The 21437-nt window shown below is 42.5% G+C and overlaps 1 protein-coding gene across 7 annotated transcripts in view; it reads left to right on the forward strand.

Moving 5' to 3' along the window:
• The window catches only part of LOC125897062 (kelch-like protein 29), a 425780-nt gene that overhangs the window by 83789 nt on the left and 320554 nt on the right, over nucleotides 1-21437 (forward strand). For 3 of the 7 annotated variants that reach the window (XM_049590112.1, XM_049590110.1, XM_049590114.1), the window contains one exon: nucleotides 17931-18008. The exons of the other annotated variants lie outside the window; for them this stretch is intronic. The gene's annotated coding sequence lies outside the window, so the exon portion shown is untranslated. The remainder of the gene's footprint in view (nucleotides 1-17930; nucleotides 18009-21437) is intronic. 7 annotated transcript variants of the gene reach the window in all.

Raw genomic sequence — 21437 nt, forward strand, 5'->3', positions numbered from 1 at the left:
CATGCTGGATAATGGACACAAAAATGGATTCACTCAGGACATCAAACTGTTCAGTCATTGTGAAGGATGGTCGCTGGTATTCAGGCTCTTGTCTGGAAAACATGGATTTAAAAAATGCCCAGTCCTTCTGTTGTGAGTCAAGAATCATGTGTTTTGTTGTCGCAAATCACTGATAATTAACTTTGGCTCACATTTATGTTTTGCTGCAGTGATGTCGCAGTATGTTCCATGTTTTTCTCCTCATTCTTAAGACGATCTGAGGAAAATGATGTGCTTCTGGTTTTGTTTGGTTAAAGTGGAGTAAAACATTTTAGCCATGCTAGCTGTGTGGCACTTGATGATGGTGGTGTTGGTCAGTCAGTCCATCACTTCATCATCACTGTTCATGCTGGCGCCCCATATACAAAGGCAGCGTCTCTGCAGCAGTGGCCGCAGGCTTGATTCCAGCCCACGGCTCCCCACTGCGTGCCATCTTTCTGCTGGATGCATTACCATGAATTTTGGTACAGATATCCAAGGTTCCCAGATGATGTATCCTAACGAGCAGCACCACCTGCAGGCCAAAATATTCAGTCATTTATTCAACCCTGTCAACCATAATAAAAAATAAAGGCACAGGCACATTGATTAGCAACATTACCTCATTGCTAGCAGTTGGGGAAAAAAATTGATACAGCATCATATCACGATATTCTTGTGTGGCAATATCGTGTCGTCACACAGTATCAAGTATTGATTTTTTTTAATTGTATGATTTATTAATATTACAAATACAAATTGAACAGACAGAAAACTTATTACATAGGGGTGGGAATCACCAAAAGATCCATAATACGATATTATCACGATACTTAAGTCACGATACAATATTATTGTGATTTATAGTATGTTGCCATATGCTTTGCGATAAAATGTGTTATAATATATTTTGATTTATAACTTCTTTCAATCATATATAATTTATACTTTATATTATAAACTAGTCCATACCCATTGGTAGCTTTGTCACCTTCTACCTATGCCAATCCTCAATGCCTATGTGCAGTTTCACATAGATTGACCACGTCAGTGAGTAGAAAAACGTGGGACAGACAGAATGACTGACTGACAGAATGACACACTGACAGTTTCCGTGATTATGTCCAGCATACCATACCATGACTTAGTCTTAGCCTTTTAGTAAGTTTCCCAACTTTTGCCAAGAGGGAACTTTAGATATTGGTCCCTAGATTATGTTCACCCAGTTTCATGCAGATCGCTCAAACTTCCTAGGAAGAGATCCATTTGAAGTGTTTTTCAAAAATTTCAAAATGGCGGAAAATCTATATAAGCGGAAGTTATGGGTTCTTGAGGCAAATGTGTTCCTCATGAGGAGAGGCATCTCTGTGCAAAGTTTCGTGTCTCTACGACATAGATACAGTCTGCAATGATGGGAACGCCCACAAACGTCACATCCAGTTAGAGCCGAGTAGGAAAACAAACCGGTCTCTGCCATTAGCCACAATGGCCACAAAGCCATTTTGTCCTCCTTTGTGGTTCCGTTTTATTATTTGGTAAAATGTAAAACTTTAATTGGTGATTTCTTTGTTTATTTTCAGTGCAAAAGGGCACACAGCAACTCTTCGCCATTGTGGCTAATGGCAGAGACCGGTTTGGTTTCCCCCTCGGCTCTAACCGAATGTGACGTTTGTGGGCGTTCCCGTCATTGCCGACTGTATCTATACAGGGCATGAGATAAACCCATTCAAAGTTTGCAATTTCAGTCGGTTGCTATAGCGCCCTCCTTTGGCCAATTGATGTAATATTGCTTCATTGGCATCCTCCCATGACCCTCTACCACTGTGCCAAATTTCACATGGATTGACCAAGTCAGTGAGTAGAAAAACGTGGAACAGACACACAGACAGAGTTTTCATCATCATATAGTAACATAGTAACATGATGCCACCCTAAAGAAATCTTTGTCACAGTCTGTTTTATCTGATAAGATAAAGTTTTGAGTCGGTTCATCTCACGTCATTCATTTTTTAGCAGCAACAAAATAAAAAAGCAGTTAATTATATTATCTATTATTCTACCTAAAGTTCCATTTGTATCTGTAATATTAATGATTATATAATCAAAAGAAATCGCTACTTGGCACTGGGTGATGATACAAAACACAAAAATATTGCAATACTGTACTGTATCGATTTTTGTTTTCCCCTACCCCAATTACTAGATAATACAGATGCTGACTTTTTGGGAAATTATTGGCAGTTGAAAACATATAATAAATCACAAGGTATGGCAATATATTTTATCACAATACTCAGCATATCGCAACACATTTAAAATGGCAATAATACCGTATTGTGGAGCCTCTGGTGATTCCCAGACCTACTCATTATGTTAATAGAAAACATAATTTGCTTTGCTTTATGTCTCCCTCCAAATAGCTGTATATGAATGTAATTTCTTGAACTCACATGGGCGGATTCAGAGGCAGTGGGCCCCTGGGCAAAGATATACAAAAGGGTTTGGTCGTCGCTATGCACCTTATTGTGGTTTGTGCCTTTATTTGTAGTCGTTTTGTCTCTCTTTGAGGTGATTTTGTGTCTTTTTGGTAGTTTTGTGTCTCTTTGTGGTCATTTTTAGCCTCTTCTCGGTTTGTACGTGTTCGTATGAATAATATTTTGCAGGTTAAGGCCAGGGGGGCCCCTGTTATTTTGAACCCTTGGGCCTGAGCCATTAATCCATCCTGTGTTCATTAATCCATCGTGTGTTCATTAATCTACCCATGAGGAGACAGAGCTGATTTAGTGGAGTATCATCTCATTTACATCACAAGATGGATCGGCACAAATTTTGGTTCACACATTCATGTTCCCCCAGAGCATGAATCCTTATAACTTTTTCTTTTAGTCCCACCAGCAGGTCAACATCTGTCTTCATCCAGTATTTCGGTTTATGACCAAAATTGCACCTTGAAAACATTGTGACATTCCTGTTCGCCTCGAATGAACTTAGTTCTAGTTGGGAACTGTTAGCTAAACTAAGTTGGTTAACATGATTAGCATAATTAAACATAAGGACATTAGTGTTGTCACTGTAAGTATGTTAGCATGCTCGTGTTAGCATTAACTCACTCTGCCTGATTGCAGCCTCACAGAGCTACTCAAGTGGCTGCAGACTTTAATTTGTCAGTAATAATTCAGTCCCAGCTTTAAATATTTAACTTGAGCTATTTGTCATGTTACATTCATCAGATTTTCAGTTTCTTTTCTACATCATTTACTAAAATATAGAGATGTTTCCCTTGAAAATAAAAACGCCAATAACTGGCATTTAGACTGAATACAGAATTAAGAGAAAATGTAATACAGTGAGTAAATCAGCATTCAAAATGTCACATCCCGACATTATTATGTTTCACAGACCACAGAAATAAGTTGTTGAATTAATCAGCTTTTGTATAACTCTTTTTGGTCTCACCTTGCATCCCTCAGATTCGATTTACGGCGCCTGTTAAATATTGTAACAAAAGTACATGCGTGCAACGACCCCTAACTTTTACATTTCAATGTCACCGGCGACCCAGACAGAGAAGTTGAGTGAATGTGATGTTTAATAAATGAACAACAGGACCCCTCTTTTTTCCCCAAAGTCTTCAGGTCATGTTAGATAGATGTCTGTGAAATTATATTTTATGATTGGGCTAATTGAAGTGGCCAGTCATTTTTTTTATGTCTGTGTCAGGCGGCTTTACTACCTCCTCTGAGGCGAACTGGGAGAGAGTCACATCGCGGAAGGACAAGCAGCTTCCTTCATTACTCAACTCCTCGCTGTAATCTCATTTTCTACTCGCAAGCAGTCAAACAACCTTTAGATTCAGTGAAGTTCCAGGTCTCTCTGGCAGTTTTCAATAAGAAAGGGGCGGAGGATGAAGACATTACATGTCTGTGTCTGATTAACCTGAAGGTTGAATCCAAAGCCACGCCATTTATTGCTGTTTAAAAGCTCAGGTATATATCAATCTTGCATTTCTTGTAGTTTTTTTGGTTAATATTAGATAAAGGCTGCATAATGAGAAAAACAGCGAGCCAGGAACCCTCACTGTTTTATAATAACTAATTAGAGATTCAGCTAAATTATGTTTGTTTATCACATAATTAATTACCGCCATCACATTATAGCTTGTCTCGACAAGAACGGTCCATAGACTTGTCCGTTCTTGCTTCGAGCAGCTGTGTTGCTTTAGTTTCCCCATGGTTGTGATTTGATATGAGATTCACTAGACAATTTCCAGTTTATTACTGCTGTGTCCAGGCAGTCCCTGATAAGATTAACCAATGTCTATGAATCATTGCTGGAGAGTATTTGAGGCGCCGGTCAGTGGCTGAACGTGCACATCAAGGATTGTTCACATGAGCAGTACGGTGCCCTTGTGATATGAGCAACACTTTACAGAGACTGCCCCTGACTACTGATCCAGGGCCGCTGTGAGGACGTCGTGTTTCTCTTCTGGTGTTGGCCGAGGTTCGGATTGAGCGCAGGGGTGTGTTGATCCCTGATCTGTGGAGAAGGGCCGGGATGTGCCCGTGGGGAAAAACGGCCCTAAACCCAATTTCCACTAAAAGATTGAGGAGGCTAACACGCTCTGGGCAAGGCGCTGAACCCTCTTTCTGTTCTTGTCTTGTCTTTTAATCGCATCAGGCTTTTAATTCTTTCATGAACTAGACTCGGACCTTCTTTTTTTTTAACATTTCATGAGGAGCGGGGAGATAAGTGAGCTGCGATTGGCCCTAAGAATCTCAGCTGTGTGCTGCATTTTTAGAGGAGGCTTGTTTTACCTTAACACTCCTGCAAAGGGAGGTGTTGACTTTGACTGATGGTTTACCCTTCTAACACTTACACACACACACACACACACACACACACACACACACACACATATATACATCCACACACACATACACAGAGTTGATGAATTATGTATCGGCGCGCTGGAAACAAACTAATCAATATAAGATGTCTAGCTTGAGTATTGACCAGGAACGTGGTGCACATTGGCCACAAGGAAGAACTCACGTTGCACTGAGGTATACAATACGAGTTATTAATGGCTAAATGTGTTGCATATAAGCACCAGAGTGCAGGTGCACACCTACAGGGAGTTTGATATCTCATATAAAGCAGCACTGAGTTTAAAGGTCCAGTGTGTAAGATTTAAGGGGGATTTAGAGGTGATGATTGCAAATTGCAACCTTCAGTGTTCATTGTTCAGGAGGTTTTTTACCCGGAGCTGAATTATCCGCAGAGGTCTCTTCCTCTCTGAAACAAACAGACCAGGTGATTAAAACTGGTATGAACAGTGGATAAAGCAGTTTAATATTACAAGTCAGTGTTTCTTTAACATTGTTTGGCACAGCGCACACAGGCCTCTATTCCAGCACCTGCTCACGTGTGCTCATATAATCTCTCATCCAGACGTTCAGGAGGTTTTTCACCGGGAGCCGAATTATCCGCAGAGGTCTCGTCCTCTCTGAAACAAATGGACCAAGGGTCTCATTTATAAACAGTGTGTACGCAAAAAATGAGGGCTGAAAGCGGTGTACACCGCTTCCCACGCACAAGTTGTGATGTATAACAACAGACCTGATTTGAGAAACTTAAACCCATGCTCATGAACATTTTGGACACGGGAAATTGGCGACACAGATGGTGAGGTTGAAGCCTGATTGCAGAAAGTGTCCAATATTCTTTGGCACTTACCATTTTTAACTATTGTTGTACGTACATTTTTAGCATGGATCCTACGCATTGTTTTATAAATGAGACCCCAGGTGATTTAAACTGGTAAAAACGCTGAATAAAGCAGTCTCACCTGAAATAAAAAAGTGTATTTTTGACACTGCATGTCACAGAGGGGCTTCCAACTAGAGGACTGCATTGGGACTGGGATCCCGCAGGGCTCAACACAAGTCTCGCAGGAATGGGCAGCTTTATATTTGCATTGGGTGGGCGGGCATCCAAAAAGTAAAGAATAAAAAACCTTGTTGGTCCCAGAAATAAATCAACATGACAAATGGAGACATCAACAAGTTACGTGAAACAGAAGATAAAAGCAGGACATTACAATACAAAGAAAGGCAAGGCAAGATGGACATTTGGAAGAATTTCTCGGCAATATACATAATAATTATAATAACACTGACTCCCAGAGACACCAGAATACCTGTAATTATGCTGCATATTACCCACAGGTATGCATATCTTTATTGATACCACACTAAAATAATGTCTTTCCCTGCAGGACCAGAATAGACTCTATTTATTGATAATCAATCTACTGTGCGGACATGTATGGTCACAGTGTTTAAGGGTGTGGGCGAGAGCTTACACACACCCTGCAAGAATGGGCAGGAATAGATAACACACTGCAGGAGCGAGTGGTAATGGTCAGAAATCCAGCAGGAGCAGGCAGGAGTGGGACTGGGAGAGCAGTCTTGCGAGAGGCCCTATTGCCAACCACGGTGGCTGATGCGAAAGCACTCTGAGCTATTGTAGAAACATGATGGTGCAACATGGCGATCTTTATAGATGAGGACTTGCTCCCTGTGTAAATATAAAAAGCTTATTTTAAGGTAACAAAAACACAAAGGTTCTTATTTTCAGGTGATTATACACTAAAGAAAACATGCGTATTATATTCCGTTTGTGCCAGTATATCCCCCTAAACCCTCCACGCTGGACCTTTAATCCTCCTATATAAAGATGGATGGATGGATATCAGATGTGTGTCCATGTTTACATCATGCTCGTCTTGTCTCTGTCAGCTCGGCTTTACAGACCTAATCCTGACAGGTGAAAGTGTTGTTCATGCAGTCTGTGTGGGCTGCTGCCTGTGATACAGATAAACTGTCTCAAATCAATACGCTTCTGTGCCACTCCGCCCGTGCGCGCTTCCCCACCTTTTACCTTCAAAAGGTCAGCGGCAGCCGAGTCTTTTAACTCCTCATTGTTTAGTCCGGCTCTAATGATCCGCCTGGAAAACACCTCGCTGCTCGCAGCAGCATCACCACCAGCAGGCCTTCTCCTCTGTTTTGATTGGCTCTGAGATTTCTTGGAAGATGGATGGCTCCAACGTCCTTGAGTGGTTTGCAATATGCGCCGCCATATCCTCCCTCCCTCCTGCATTTGGAATCACTGTTCTCTGTTTGATGACAGGCAATTACAGGAGATTGTTTTTCTTTTGTTGTACACGCTGGTCGGCACAGTGCCCCTTTTCTTCTTGGAAAGTAGCGCCCTGTTTTTCCTACTTGACAGATGCGCATGACTCGAAGACGAGCAGGATTTGACTTAGCAAGCATGGAGATTGATGGGAGGTTTATGAGTAAATACAGTCAAATGTGTTGGCAGTTGCATGAAATTAGTTGTCTTTGCTGTGTATAATCTTGAGACGTTCTGAAAGAATAATTATTGCTTACATTGACGGTTGGGTGTCGTGTTGAGCGCGGCTGGTCGTCATCGTTGGCTTTTTATTTACTGCTTCTTGTTGCGGAGTTGTCATGAGGAATACTTATTTTCTGAGCTTGAAAAAACAGAAAACGATCTCCCAACACTCTTCTTCTTCTTCTTGGTGTATTATTGTGGGTTATTTGCTGTGAGAAAGCGATAATGGTGCAACTTTCACACCCACCCAGAATAGTTCAGCCAATTATGCAGGTTATTCAGATTTGATAAGAACCTTTTTAATTAAAAAGGAACTTTATGAAAAGACTAATTAAATCAGTCTTGAATACAAACAAACAATGATGAGTTTAACCTGGAGCTTGCTCTCTCTCTTTTTCATGTTTAAGATATTTCCTAATCATAACCATATCATATTGCAATAAAATTAGGCCGAGGTTTTGGCTCTCCTGTGCTATGGTGGCTGAAATGAGTGTTTCGCCTTATTAAATCAGGAGATGTGAAGAGCGAGAATGTGCGAGAGATGATGTATGGCAGTAATGAGTGACGGCAGAATGAGGGGTATGGTTAGCTGGAGGAGAATGACCTTGACGTCAGACATTCATATGTGAAGATGTGGGAAATAATCAGCCTCGGCTCCCAGCACTCAGCAGCACCATGCCCCTGATGACTGCGCCGCAAACAATGAGCTTCACTGATGGAGGGGAGTGTGTTATAGAGATGTGCTTCACTTTCTTCTCTTTTTGGTGTGCGCTCCTTTTTTGTGTGTGTTTCCTGAGTGCATTTCACAGCCTGCGAGGCTCTGCCACTGAAGGGGTCGCTCATTAAAAATGGCCGCCTCACCACCGCCAAATAACATCCCAGACTAAAGCTGTCCCTGATGTTTGTTTGTTTACTGTAATCATAACAGATTCCTACACTAATGCCATTTGTGTTCACTTTAGAGGAAAAAAACAGTATCAAAGCTCTTTATTTGGCTGAAAAAGCACTATATGTAGTCGAGCAGTGATGCCCTACAACCCAGTCACCAGGATAACTGTTGCCATTGTACATTTCAGCAACCACAGATATGTCACGTTTGTACATTATTGTGTATTGGATATGTTTCATGATTGTATGATTAACGTGTGGTTGTGTTAAGGAACAAACCCCACTTGAATATGGTCAGGAAAAGATCATGTCTTGGCTTAAAATCCCAGTTTTCATGGGACAATCCCAGCAGGACATGCAGCGATGGCTCAGTAAAAACGAACCACTTTTTGCAGCACTATCCAAGCAGGAAATGCAGTTCAGGAAGACTTTAGTCAAAGAAAACTTAATTTCCATTTGCAGTATTATATTTAGCGGTATGTTTTTGTTCTGGGGCCTCTCTGCCTTTCCTAGACTCCCATCAGTTGATTCAGCTGCTTGAGATCAGCTGATGTAGCTGGCATGTGAGCTGAGCTTGGCATCGTGTCCTGCCTGAACTTAAAGAGATAGTGCACCCAAAAATGAAAATTCAGCCATTATCTACTCACCCATATGCCGAGGGAGGCCCTGGTGAAGTTTTAGAGTCCTCACATCCCTTGCGGAGATCAGCGGGGGGAGCGGCTAGCACACCTCATGGCAGACGGCGCCCCAGACTAACGTCCAAGAACACAAAATTGAATCCACAAAGTATCTCCATACTGCTCATCCATAGTGATCCAAGTGTGCTGCAGCCGCGACATAAAAAGTTGTTTCGAAAAACGTCATGTGAACTCTGTTTTTAGCCTCACTGTAGCCTGTAGCTCTGGCTGTTTCCCTGTGCTCCGCGCTCACGTGTGCGCGCCTGCGCGAGACCAGCGAAAGCATGAGCTTTGCTCACCCGTGTTTACATCACGTGACACGTGCACCGCAGGGAGAGACAACGTAACCACAGAGCTAAAAGATAATTTGCACTAAGGTCTTTTAGCAAAGGACAGCCCAACATGTCTGAAGACTTTGAAACTGAGGAGGAACAGCATTTCTTTGTTGAGCCGTATTTGTTTGAGCCCGAGTATACAGACGGAACTCAGGCTACTGGACGAAGCAGCCGCCGCAGCTCATGAGCCTCAGCCAGCCGCAGAATACCGGAGTCGAGCACTGGAAACCTGGTGGTGTAGTTGTTTCAAATGCAAAGCATTCCTCGGATGAGGATAGTCTTTGCTGCTCAGACTGGGAATTGGCAATGCCTGCACTTGAGAATCTGGACATCAGTACTGACGAGACTGCTGCTCTTCAGAAACTGTGCATCACCGATCACCCTGAGCGCACGCACACGTGAGCGCGGAGCACAGAGAAGCAGTCAGAGCTACAGGCTACAGTGAGGCTAAAAACAGAGTTCATATGACGTTTTTCGAAACAACTTTTTATGTCGCGGCTGCAGCACACTTGGATCACTATGGATGAGCAGTATGGAGATACTTTGTGGATTCAATTTTGTGTTCTTGGACGTTAGTCTGGGGCGCCGTCTGCCATTAGGTGTGCTAGCTGCTCAACCCGCTGATCTCCGCAAGGGATGTGAGCACTCTAAAACTTCACCTGGGCCTCTGTCGGCATATGGGTGAGTAGATAATGGCTGAATTTTCATTTTTGGGTGCACTATCCCTTTAAGCTATGCTAAATGTCGTGGCAAAAAAATAAGAAGCTTTTTATGGCACTGCTTTGGCTGGAAACGCAGCAGTGGCTCAGTAAAGAAACAACTAGTTTTCATGGCGCTATCATGGCTGGAATCACAGTGATGGCTTGGTTAAAAAAAAAAAAAAAAAGAACCAATTGCTCTCTGTGGCATGATGTCTCTTATTGCCAGAGCAAATACAGCGACGGGTTGCTAAAAAACACCCAGTTTTGGTTACTAAACGCAGCTGGAAACAGCAATGATTTGCTAATAAACAGCAGGATTTGTTCTTTGTTGGACTGGAACAGTGGTCTGCAGCTTGGCAGGTGTCTCGTCTTGGTGACACGCCATCCACCATCCCCTCCACCTCCTGTTGACAAAGTCAGCTCATGACCTACGTCACTTTAGTAACATTAATATGGTATGTGTAAATCATATAAATGTAATGTTGTCTGCATTGTCTTCTGACAGCTGGGCTGAGCCCAAAACTTCCAGCAGTAATCTGCAGCGACACACCAACCAATCGCCTGCAGTCTCTCTGGCTTATTGATGTTTATTTGTCTCATAACAAGTGTGATTTTGTTTGATATTCAAAAAGCGGGGATGCGGGATGTTAACAGCGGAGAAATAGACGTCATGGTGCTCCGCAGCGTTTGCAGTCACCCCAACAGTCTCTGTGACATTCAGCAGTTGGAAATGGCATTTGTGACATTCACTGAGTGAGAGTAATATATTCACCTCAGTTGGCTCATCTAGCCCTCACCAGAGCAGACAGCTGCTATAAAGGCTATGTGCGCCAAGCATTCTCACACTGTCAACAACTTGCTGTAGCCGGGCTGCATGATTTTATCACCCTCAGAATGGAGTGAAAAGCCAGCGCTACAGGGGTCATGCTTTATTTAGACATTTAGATAGTAGCTGTATGGGCTGCTCTTTGTTTTTTTTTCTTAAATCTCAAATATATATAATATACACAGAGTATTTTCACACTATCACATTTATGATGTTTTTTCTTCTCTTTTATCGCCCTGCACCACGGTAGATTCGCTTTAACCCACGCCAGAATGCGGCGGAGATGTGGCAGTAGGCTATTACTTCCTGACATATTGCATTGCACATGTCATTTAACATTTCATTCAAATGATGGACAGGGACGCGCAGCCACATTCAGCTTGTCACAAAGAGCGTTCCTTTAATATTTTCTGTTCCTCACGCTGTATTAGATGACAAAATGGCAACTGCTGCCATTCTCGCAGTGCTGATGTGGAAGCCTGATGCCACAAGTTTTATTTACTGTCAGCGTGCAGCTTGAGGAACGCCACACAGCCACCTCCTGCATCCGTGGGAGAGAAAAACAGCTGCTCACCTTCGGCTCCAGAGCAGCGTAGCTTTCAAGCCTTTAGGAACACATGCTTAAATGCTTATACCGGGGCTTTGCATAACTTAACTCACATCACCTGTGTACTTTTACTGAACATAAAGTTTCTGAGTTGATTCCCCTCCCTGTGTGGAGCCACTGGTCTCCTTTCATTTCAGATTTGAAAACCAACTTGTAGAGACTTAAACTTAGCTTGAAATAAGTAATCCATCACAGTGAACATTTCATCACCTTTAGTGTTCGTCAAAGTTCCCACTTCACTCACTCTGCCCGGCTCCTTCATTTATTACTCCCTCTCAGCTACGCCTCAGGACTCCTATCCATTCATAGATTTTCCTGCTTCGCTCTATTATCCTATCAGTCTAAAATGTGAGAGCCAGGTTTGCTTTATCCAATCATGTCAGCATTATGCTGCCACTTCTCTTACTTACCGACATCTTTATTTATTAGCCCAGTTAGCAGCGTGGTTTGATGCACTGCTTCCTGGTGCTGACACTGATACCGAGATCTGACCACCAACTTGCCTGACAACACCAGTCAATGGTTGATGTTGCTGTCTAGGCTGTGGAGTTAATCTGGTGTGTTTAATACTCCTACTGTATAGAATAATCAAAGCATCTACTCACAATCAGTCTTTATACTATAATGACCAAATTTAGATCGTATTTTTTTTTTTTACAGTATCCAGTGCTTGTCTCTCCTCTGGGTTTGCTTTTCTGACATTTAGAGCATTAATATAGCAGAAACCAATATTTCCTTTGTAAAGATTTAATAGAGTATTGAGAATGAAGTCGCGCTACCTCTCATTGTGTTATTTCAAGCTTTTCTGTTTGTTTTTGTAGTAGATAGTCTTAGAGCAGTCTATTCAGGGCCATATGATCTCCAGGATGCAGAAAACACAGACAGGATTGCAGGATTTGATCATAACAATGAAATTAACTGTAAAATGTCAAATATTGTGAAATAAAAGTGGATGCAATTTATAAAAGTGTGGGTTTACTCAACATTCCAACTTTTTTTTTACTGCAAAATAAGCCAAATGAGCAGAAAAAACACATTTCAAGAAGTGAAGACTGAATTAAAAGAAGAAGCAATTCAGCCCTTTTGTGTGTGGTGTATCTGCTTATTTACTATCAGTCACCTGCACCAAGTTATAAGGACTGACAGTGCACGGAGCATGTGCTTGTGAATCAGAAAAAAAAAAGCTGCTATGATTTGGTTTCATTGCAGGCACGCTGCATCTGTCCTCTGCTCTCTGAAGGTAGATCTAGTAGATGAGTTCTGATTTTGTGTAATGAATTCATTGAGTGGAGGGGGTGCCAGGCCATTAAGAATTTTATATACAAGTACCACGGACCATGGAGACACAAGTGACAGCTAGGTTTACCAGTCTTTTTCTGGGTCGGCCAGGCTCGGTCAAATCTTGTCCTGTGCTTCTTGAGTGGCCCTCAAGCAGCATCTGATGTTTCTGCATCAAGCCAGCCGTTACTCTAGGAAAAGTAGCTGCTGCTAAAATTGGAGTGCCCCCATGTTCTGACCTGTAAGTGCACTGAAACAGCCCAGGATACACATATGACTGCATCTGCTTTTCAAAATAAGGCTTTGAAAGAGTGCAGATACATACATGGAAATAAGATTAACTGGATAATATTCACAGTAGTTTTAGACGACATTATTGTTTCCAATGGCTGCCCCTTGTGACTCGTGAGCATCCGCGTGAGGGGGGGAACAGACACTGAGATACAGTATGAAGATGGTGTGTTTATCAAGCATCGACAGTGGTGTCTTTAAAATTTCAGCATAGAGGATTTCTTATTGCAACTTCGACATTTTCTGTTGTCTTGCCTTCAAACATCACACTGCTGCTTCATGGAGCAGTCCTCTCTCCCCTCCTCTCTCTCTGTGCCGCTGCAGCGCTGCATCTACCTTCAGTGTTGATTGGCTGTCACTCACTTGTGCCGTGTAGCCAATCAGTGGGGGCTGTAGGCGGGACATTTGTCGATCCCTAACAGGAAGTATAAAACATGTTAAGTGCATCCATTATAAATCAGGACATCCCTCTAAATTGTGAGGGAAATTATTGTATTCTGGGTTCCTCTAAAAAAATCCTGTACTTAAATTTTAAAACACAGAATTGGGAAAAATTAAAATGGAAAACATGGAATTTGGGGAAAAAATAAAACCAATTTCTTAGGACCCTGTGTGTCTCCCTGTGTGTGTATCTCATTGGCTAGCCAATCAGCGCCACTTTGCACTGTGCTCATATTATGGTTACTGCTGAACACCGTCACAGAAATGTAATGCCCTCCCTTCCAGTTTCCACAGAATATCACCGTTAGCTCCCTCAGCACTGTTGCTGTTATTAGCACTGTTTGTTCTGTTAGCACCATTAGCAGTTAGCTCGGCTACCTTTTATGTTTTTTTGTTTGTTTTTTTTCAGATTTATGTTCATTGAACTTTTTGCAAAGCAGTGAAGACAAGAAAAGCACAATATACAGCAGTAATAGTAAGAGTGTACAAATGATTGATATCTAAACCCGACAAGACCACAAAAAAAAAAAACACACAAAAATAAAATAAAATAATAAAAAGATTAATAGATAAAATTAAATTCAGGGAGTCAATAAAATCCATGGAAGACAGCCTATCGCACATTGCATTTCGATGCCATTGCCATCTCCACATTAAAAACCACGTGACTCAGAATCATAGATATGTTCTGGATGTCTTACAGAGCTCCTTCAAATGTCAGATGTCATGTGTCCTTGACCACACAACAACAAAATGGTCCCTGTTCGTAACAACATTATCACAACAATAGCATAGCATTGCTTTGTTCACTGTGATGGATGACCTACCCGGGCAAGGTTCAGGGCTCTGCACTTATTCAATTGAAGTAAATGTAAACCAACGGTTCTGTAACATAGGAAATCTGTGTGAACATATGGCGCGCTTTGAAAAGTGCTTACTGGTAACGGTATTTGTAATATTGTCTAAATGATGCTTTATCACCAACATGATCCTTTGATGACCAAATGTAAAAGAAGTGTGGATACAGACCAGCTCTGCACATTTGAAAATAGATATTGCAGTCAAGAAAGCATGCACATTCATCGCCGTATACTTTACTTCTTTGAAAAACTACAGTCTGTGAATTGAGACTTGAATTAGAAACAAAGAGAGGAGAGAAATTAGACTGGACTTTTAGACAGGATTTCAAATGAGATATAATACAGTCCTCTCCGCTGCCAACAACTGCTGCTGCTGCAGATTCCCCGCTGTGCCTGAAGGACGTCGGAGCACCCTGCGATGTCCACCCTCTCCTCTCCAAACCTCCCGCCCGATCACCCTGTAATTAGCCAACTCCCACTTTTAATCAGCGCAGAGATAGCTGCTGAGACCTGGAGTAATGATAAACAGACAAAAGAGAAGGTAAAGACAGGAATATCCCTACAGTCTCTGGCTCCATCGTGCTACTGTAGAGCTGTGATTGACTTGGCAGAGGCAAAATCAGGGCTTGCCAGGCTGCTTTATTGGAGTAGATTGACAGAGAGCAAGTATGAGTAAGAAACAGAGGAACCAATAGAGCTAGATTGCACTCACAGCTCAAGAGAGAGCAGCCTATTGTATTTACAAGCCATGTGTGTATGCATGTGCTCTCCTCTCCTCTCCCCTTCATCCCGCTCCTCCACTGGAGGATTGAGAAGGCGTGCAGCGCTGCGTCCACAGAGGGTTCTCAACACCGCCGTGCATTTTACCGCTTGTAAAGCAATCATTTCCATCCCCACTTCCCTCTCTCTCTCTCTCTCTCTCTCTCTCTCTCTCCCTCTTTCCTCCCCCCTCCGGCTGCTGGGACTGCTGAGTCAGCTCACCTTCATATGGAGAGTGGCTCCCTCAACCGAGACGTTATTGATTTGCCCCTGTTTGTAAGGGGGAAATGTTCCCAAACCCTCTCAGGCCAATTTTGCTGCGCTGCACAGCCAGGAGCACCGCTGGGCATTGGACTGAGAGGAGAGAAAAACGTAAACATTACCGCCATCACACGCATGTGCACGCACAGGCAGGCGCACATGCATTAAAGACATTATTTAGTGTTAGATGGGAGGAACATATGAACATAATTACAAGGGCTGATACCTTCCCTAAAAATCAGAACGTATACATTTGACTGCCCCCCACCCCCTGAAAAATAATGTTGACAACAGTTCATTAACTTTATACCAGCAGCCATTTCAGGTAACTTAATATTACATTGACTTCCCATTACCAGTGATTTCATGTGGATGTCACATTCATCCAGTGTGCAGCTGATGCTTTCTGCAGTATGGACAGCTGTGTGACGACCTCTCAGCTCCTCAATGGACAGAATATTTCCCATGAGTCTGAAACACAGTGAGCTGTGACTGTCTCATGAGCATGTGTGGCCAGCGATGTCCATCCGTCTATGATAAGGGAGAGTGTCCCATCCCTTAGTATACTCTTTGGGTCTCATTCATGAAACGTGAGCAGAAGGAAATGAACGTGTCTTTCAGCATTCATCAATACTTTAGTAGCTCCGATCTTTTCATAGGTACTTACAAAATCTACACCATCTTCTGAATGCTCATAGTGCTCGTGTAAATAAGATACTGCACATAAATGTTCCTTGTCATTATTAGAAATTACAATTTTAATTCGTATTTTGCTCTGTTATGTTCACAATACGCAGAGGCCTTTGAAACAAGTAAGTCAAACATGAGAAGAGATTAGAAATGTCACACATTTAGTTAAATTAGTTGGCATTTAGCAGATTTAAACCTCAGATAGGGGTTCTTCAAAACATAAATGAGAAGAGCCTCCAGTAGCTGTCATGTTTTTTTGTATGTTTTTGTGCTTTTTGTGCATCATGTGTCATGTCTAACCATTTTTAACTTTTTAGATGGTTCTTACAACAGATGACACAGAGTTAACTAACTAACGTACTTTGATGTACCTGTCCTTGTCACACCACTACTAACAGCAGAAAATAAAATGTTTTTCTCAACCCCACTTCACCTAAAACAACTTAAATCTCAGCGTCAGAAAATTTTCTCTCTTTCTCTTTGTTTGCTCCATGTTCGCAGGTCAACAGGACGCACCTATCCAAAGCAATTATCACCTTCATATATGGAGGTCATTAGCTATTCATCGGCAGGGATGTATGCTCATTGCTGATTGCAGGTGCACGCAGATCTACTCACCGATTTACCAACATTTCATGAATGAGACCCTTTATGTTTTCCCATGCGGTTGCACTATGTTTTGACATTGTTGTGAGACTTGGAGTTTTATATTTTGGCTCCAATTCCATCATGAGATCGTGAAACCCTGCTCCTCGAAACAACACAAATGGGCCGCATATTCTTGGATATAAATCTTGCAGTCTTGGTGGCGATGGCATTCTTACGAGCGTCTGGCTACGGGCCTGCTAAAGCTGAGTGTGCCAAATAGAAGGCAGCCAGACGAGGTTGTACACTTGCCGCTGCGTTGCTCGTCTGTGGTGCCTCCCCTGCCTGACTTGGGTGGCAAGCGAACGCTAGCAGGTGAGCGGAGTTGTCGTTGTTCGTAGAGTAAGACAGCTGCTTTGTATAAAGTCGACAAACAGCCTTGTTAGTTGCTTTGCCATCTATGGTGCAGAACCCAAAATACTCACTGCTTCTCAGATGCTTTGGTGTCTTATTGTCTCCCCAGGACGGCTTTGCTCACCAGTGTCCTCCGTTATTGTAGCAAACAACGACATTAGTGTCTTTGCTGAAGCTTAGTTTGCTGATAGGTCAAGAGCGCATGCAACAGGTCAAGCTGATGGTGAAATTTTAGGGTGCTGCTGGATCACAAGACAAACTACTTTAAACTGTCTGCTGCGCTATAGGCTGTGAATTTGGAATTTGATCAGGTTGTCACAGTTTGAAAATTAATGAAGTTTGAACAAGAAGAAAGAAAGAAATTTCAAAGAAAAAGTAACAGCCCTAATAATTAAAACATGGGTACAGAGGCACACCCCGACACAAAAAAAGAAACACAGGTGTTTCGCAGCAGCTGTGTGAATGCAGACTTTCCTCGTCTGTTGAACACACGAGAACTGTGACATTTGAGTGTATTCTGAGGCACATTTGTACGTTCTTTTTTTGTGTCAGACTGGCGTGCTGCTGTGAAATAAAGTGTTAAAGATGTGCTCATTACAACATATAAGCTTCATACCCAGACAGCAGATTGTCTCTATCTCTCTCCTCCTTCTTGTTTTCTCTCCATCTCACCACCACCATACTGGTGCGAGTATAGCACTCACACACTCTGACTCACCCAGAGAACATTTTACTAGAGCACACACTTTACTTCAATGTGGGCCCGGGCCAGTGAGCTACATCATTGCTTCATTTGGATCAAACTCCAGAGCTCAGGAGTCATTTATCTACATAGTGTGTGTGTGTGTGTGTGTGTGTGTGTGTGTGTGTGTCTCACCTTCAGGCATCCCACTCTTCGCCACTGGGAGAAATCAATGCCAGGGTGTAGAACAAAGAGAAAACCCCCTCTGACTTCACCAAGGTAGAGATTTGAATAATTTATTTGTTATTCTTCTGTTGTAGACAATTCATCAATGTGAAGACATTATGGGGGTACGCTATGCTTTTTCTCAGCTGTTTGTGTGGAAACTTTTTGTGTTATACTTGTTCTCATCCACTTGATACGATCTATGATAAGTATACTTTGAAAACCTTGAAGAAGTTGCTGTAAACTGTAGCAAACAAATCCATATTGCCTTTGGAGAAAGATGAGTCTTTTTGTCTGTGTCTTAGAAAGAGATGTGAACAGTGTCCTGACAGGAGAAGTTGATTTCAGACCTTTTAATATTCTTTAGTGTGGTCTCATATCACCCCACCTATGCATATATTCATTTGTGAGTAGTTGCCTGCCCTGATATGAACTTGATCATTCACACTTTTAAATCAGTCTCTGTCACCACGTCTTTTTATGCCCCTGTACCAGATAGTTGAATGCATTACCTCTAATTCTCATGTACGCAATATCTCAAGAATACCTTGAGGGAAATTGCTTAAAATTAGGCACAAACTTCTACTTACCTCAACAGTGAAGTGATTAGAATTTGTCGTTCATAGGCAAAAGGTCAAGGTCACTGTGGCCTGGTCCACCTCATTCTTGTGAGTGTGATATCTCAAGAACACCTTGAGGTAATATCTTTAAATTTGGCACAAACACCCACTTGACTCGACAATGAATTGTTAAGAATTTGGTAGTTGAAGGTCAAGGTCACTATGACCTTTTGTCTATCTCATTCTTGTGAACATGGTATTTCAAGAACACCTTGACGGAATTTCTCCAACTTTGGCACAAGTGTGCACACTTAGTCATGAAAGAAGTGGTTAGAATTTGGTGGAGAACGGTCAAGGTCACGCTGACCTTGCATAAGTCTCACTCCCGTAAATGTGATATCTCAAGAAGGCATCAAGGTTATATCTTCAAATGTGGTTTAAACGCCCACTTTGAGTCAAGAACGAACTTCTAAAATTTGCTGGTCAAAGGTCGAAGTCACTGGGACCCTATGTCAATCTCTCAAGGTCTCAAGGGTATATCTTAAAATTTGACAAAAGCTTCCAGTTTTAGTCACAAAAACTGATTAAAATCTACTGGTCTAAGGTCAAGGCCACTGTACTGTGCGTCAGTCTCATTCCCGTGAATGCTATATCTAAAGAAGGCGGTGAGGGACACTTTCCTGAAATTGGGCGCATATGTCCACTTTTAGTCAAGGACAAACTGATTAGAATTTGGTGGTCAAAGGTCAAGGTCACTGTGACCTTGCATCAGTCTCATTTCCGTGAATGTGATATCTCAAGAAGGCAGCGAGGGACTTTCCTCAGATTTGGCACCAACATCTATTTGGACACAAGAATGAATTAGATTGATTAGAATTTGGTGGCCAAAGGTCACTGTGACCTCACAAAACATGTTTTTGGCCAAACCTCAAGAATTCGTATGCTTATTATGACAAAATTTCACACAAATGTCTAAAAAGGATAAAAATGATGATGACATTATATACGGTCAAAGGTCAGCTTCACTGTGACATCATAATGTTCTGCAAAACACTTTTCTGGTCATTAGTAAACGTCATATCTCAGATACTAAATTGGTGACAGTCATCTGACTGTATAGATTTTCTGTGTGTGATGGATACATGTTTTAGAATTTGTAGCTTCTTTGCAGCAGCATCCGCATTTGAAGCATTATCACCTGTCAAGGCTACCTGTGAGTCTGGACAGACATGGACATAAACTGTAACTTCAGTGGTTCGAGGAGGCATACAACCCCGAAGCAGTAATTTTAGTTTTTGACAATATCTTGGAAAGAGATGTGAACAGTGTCACGACAGAAAAGTCAGATTTCAAACCTTTTAATTTTGTTAGTGTGCTCTCACATTGCCCTACCTGTCCATGAATTCATTTGCAAGTAGTTGCCTGCCCTGATATTGAACTTCACACTTTCAAACCAACCCCCATGGCCACCACCTCATTGTCACACAGCGCCCACCTCACAGTTGTCTTTATTTGCCTAAAAAAACGGCGCGGTGGTGCTTGCCAAAGGAAGAGCACGCTTAATATAAAAATGTCAAGGAGGTTTAGACAGCTGTAAAATTCATGAGGTGGAAGTTTGCTATTATCAGCATGCCTGTGTTTGTCTAAGCCTGGAGTTTCCCCCACACCTTCTACAGTATCAAGAATTTGTATTTTATGTGTCCTCTGCATGTGTCCCAATAGTGACTGATGATATCTCACTAGACCAGTGACTGTCTGCACTTGCAGCTTCTGAATTTCCTGCCATGTACTCTGTAATGCATACACACACAGGTAGAAGCACGTACACACCCCCCTGGTGTCTCGCTATCCTGTTTTCCCATCTCCTGTGACTCTGTCTAGCTGGTACCGCTTGAGTGACAGCTCTTGGTTTGTCTGGGTATCCGTGGTTACAGCCCAGAGGCCTGTGCCGGGGGACCCAGACCTGTCAGCACTCTCTGAATCCTGAAACCAGAGATGGATGGCCAGGAGCCACCTCTGCCCTGAGCTCTGTGCCCTGCTCGTCTGTCCTGCTCCTCTCCACTCTTTATCCCAGACCCTCCTCCTTAACACAGCCATTGTTGGCAGCTTGCTACTGCAGAAAATAGAGCCAAAGTGTCCTGTTATCTGTTTCTCTTAAGGGTAGCGGAGGAAAATGAACATGACCATTTGCAGTTAATGCTTTCAACACAAGACTTATGAGTTATTACTGTTATTATATTCTTGCGGTGATAGTTGATACAGCAGGAGTGAAGTCACAGCATTTTGCAAGGACAGCTGGTTCTTTTAATCTTGATTTTGGTGCTAACAACCAGGATTAGCAGTCCCAAAGGGGAGCAGCAGTTACAGCAGATCAGGTGTCTGTCCATCTCCAGTGCCCTGCTGCTTCTGCTTTGACAGAGACATGTATGACAGCTCCGACGCCGGTATTGCCTGTCGCTCCAGCGCCCCTCAGCCCCTCAGCCGAGACAGAAAAAGAGAAGGGTGATGAAGACAGGAGGAGAAGAAAGCACAAGTGTGGCGGGGTTGGGAGGGGGGAGTTGTTTTGGACCGCCTAGGGCTCAAAGGGTTAAGGGCGGTAGCAGTGCTGCCGGAGTGTGTGTGATCTCTCAACCAGCTAATGAGAATATTTAACATTTGCTGAGTCCACAGTGTTGGAAGTCATTCATCACTGCGCTGATTCAGTTCTCTACAGTTATATGTTGAGTGTGCAAGATGCCTTGCCACAGGGCCAGAGGGCAGGGCCAGGAAGGTGCGTTTAGTGCAAAGAAACACATCAGGGTAATGGAAGGGGCTTAATTGATCGGCTGGGATCTGCAGGCTGTTGGAATTTGGGATGAGTGAGCGTCTCTTTTCATCCTTCACATTTAAAGCCTTTATAACCAGTGTTAATAATTGATAAATT

The sequence above is a fragment of the Epinephelus fuscoguttatus genome, linkage group LG11 (genome assembly GCF_011397635.1).
Source record: "Epinephelus fuscoguttatus linkage group LG11, E.fuscoguttatus.final_Chr_v1".
Classification (NCBI taxonomy): Eukaryota; Metazoa; Chordata; class Actinopteri; order Perciformes; family Serranidae; genus Epinephelus; species Epinephelus fuscoguttatus.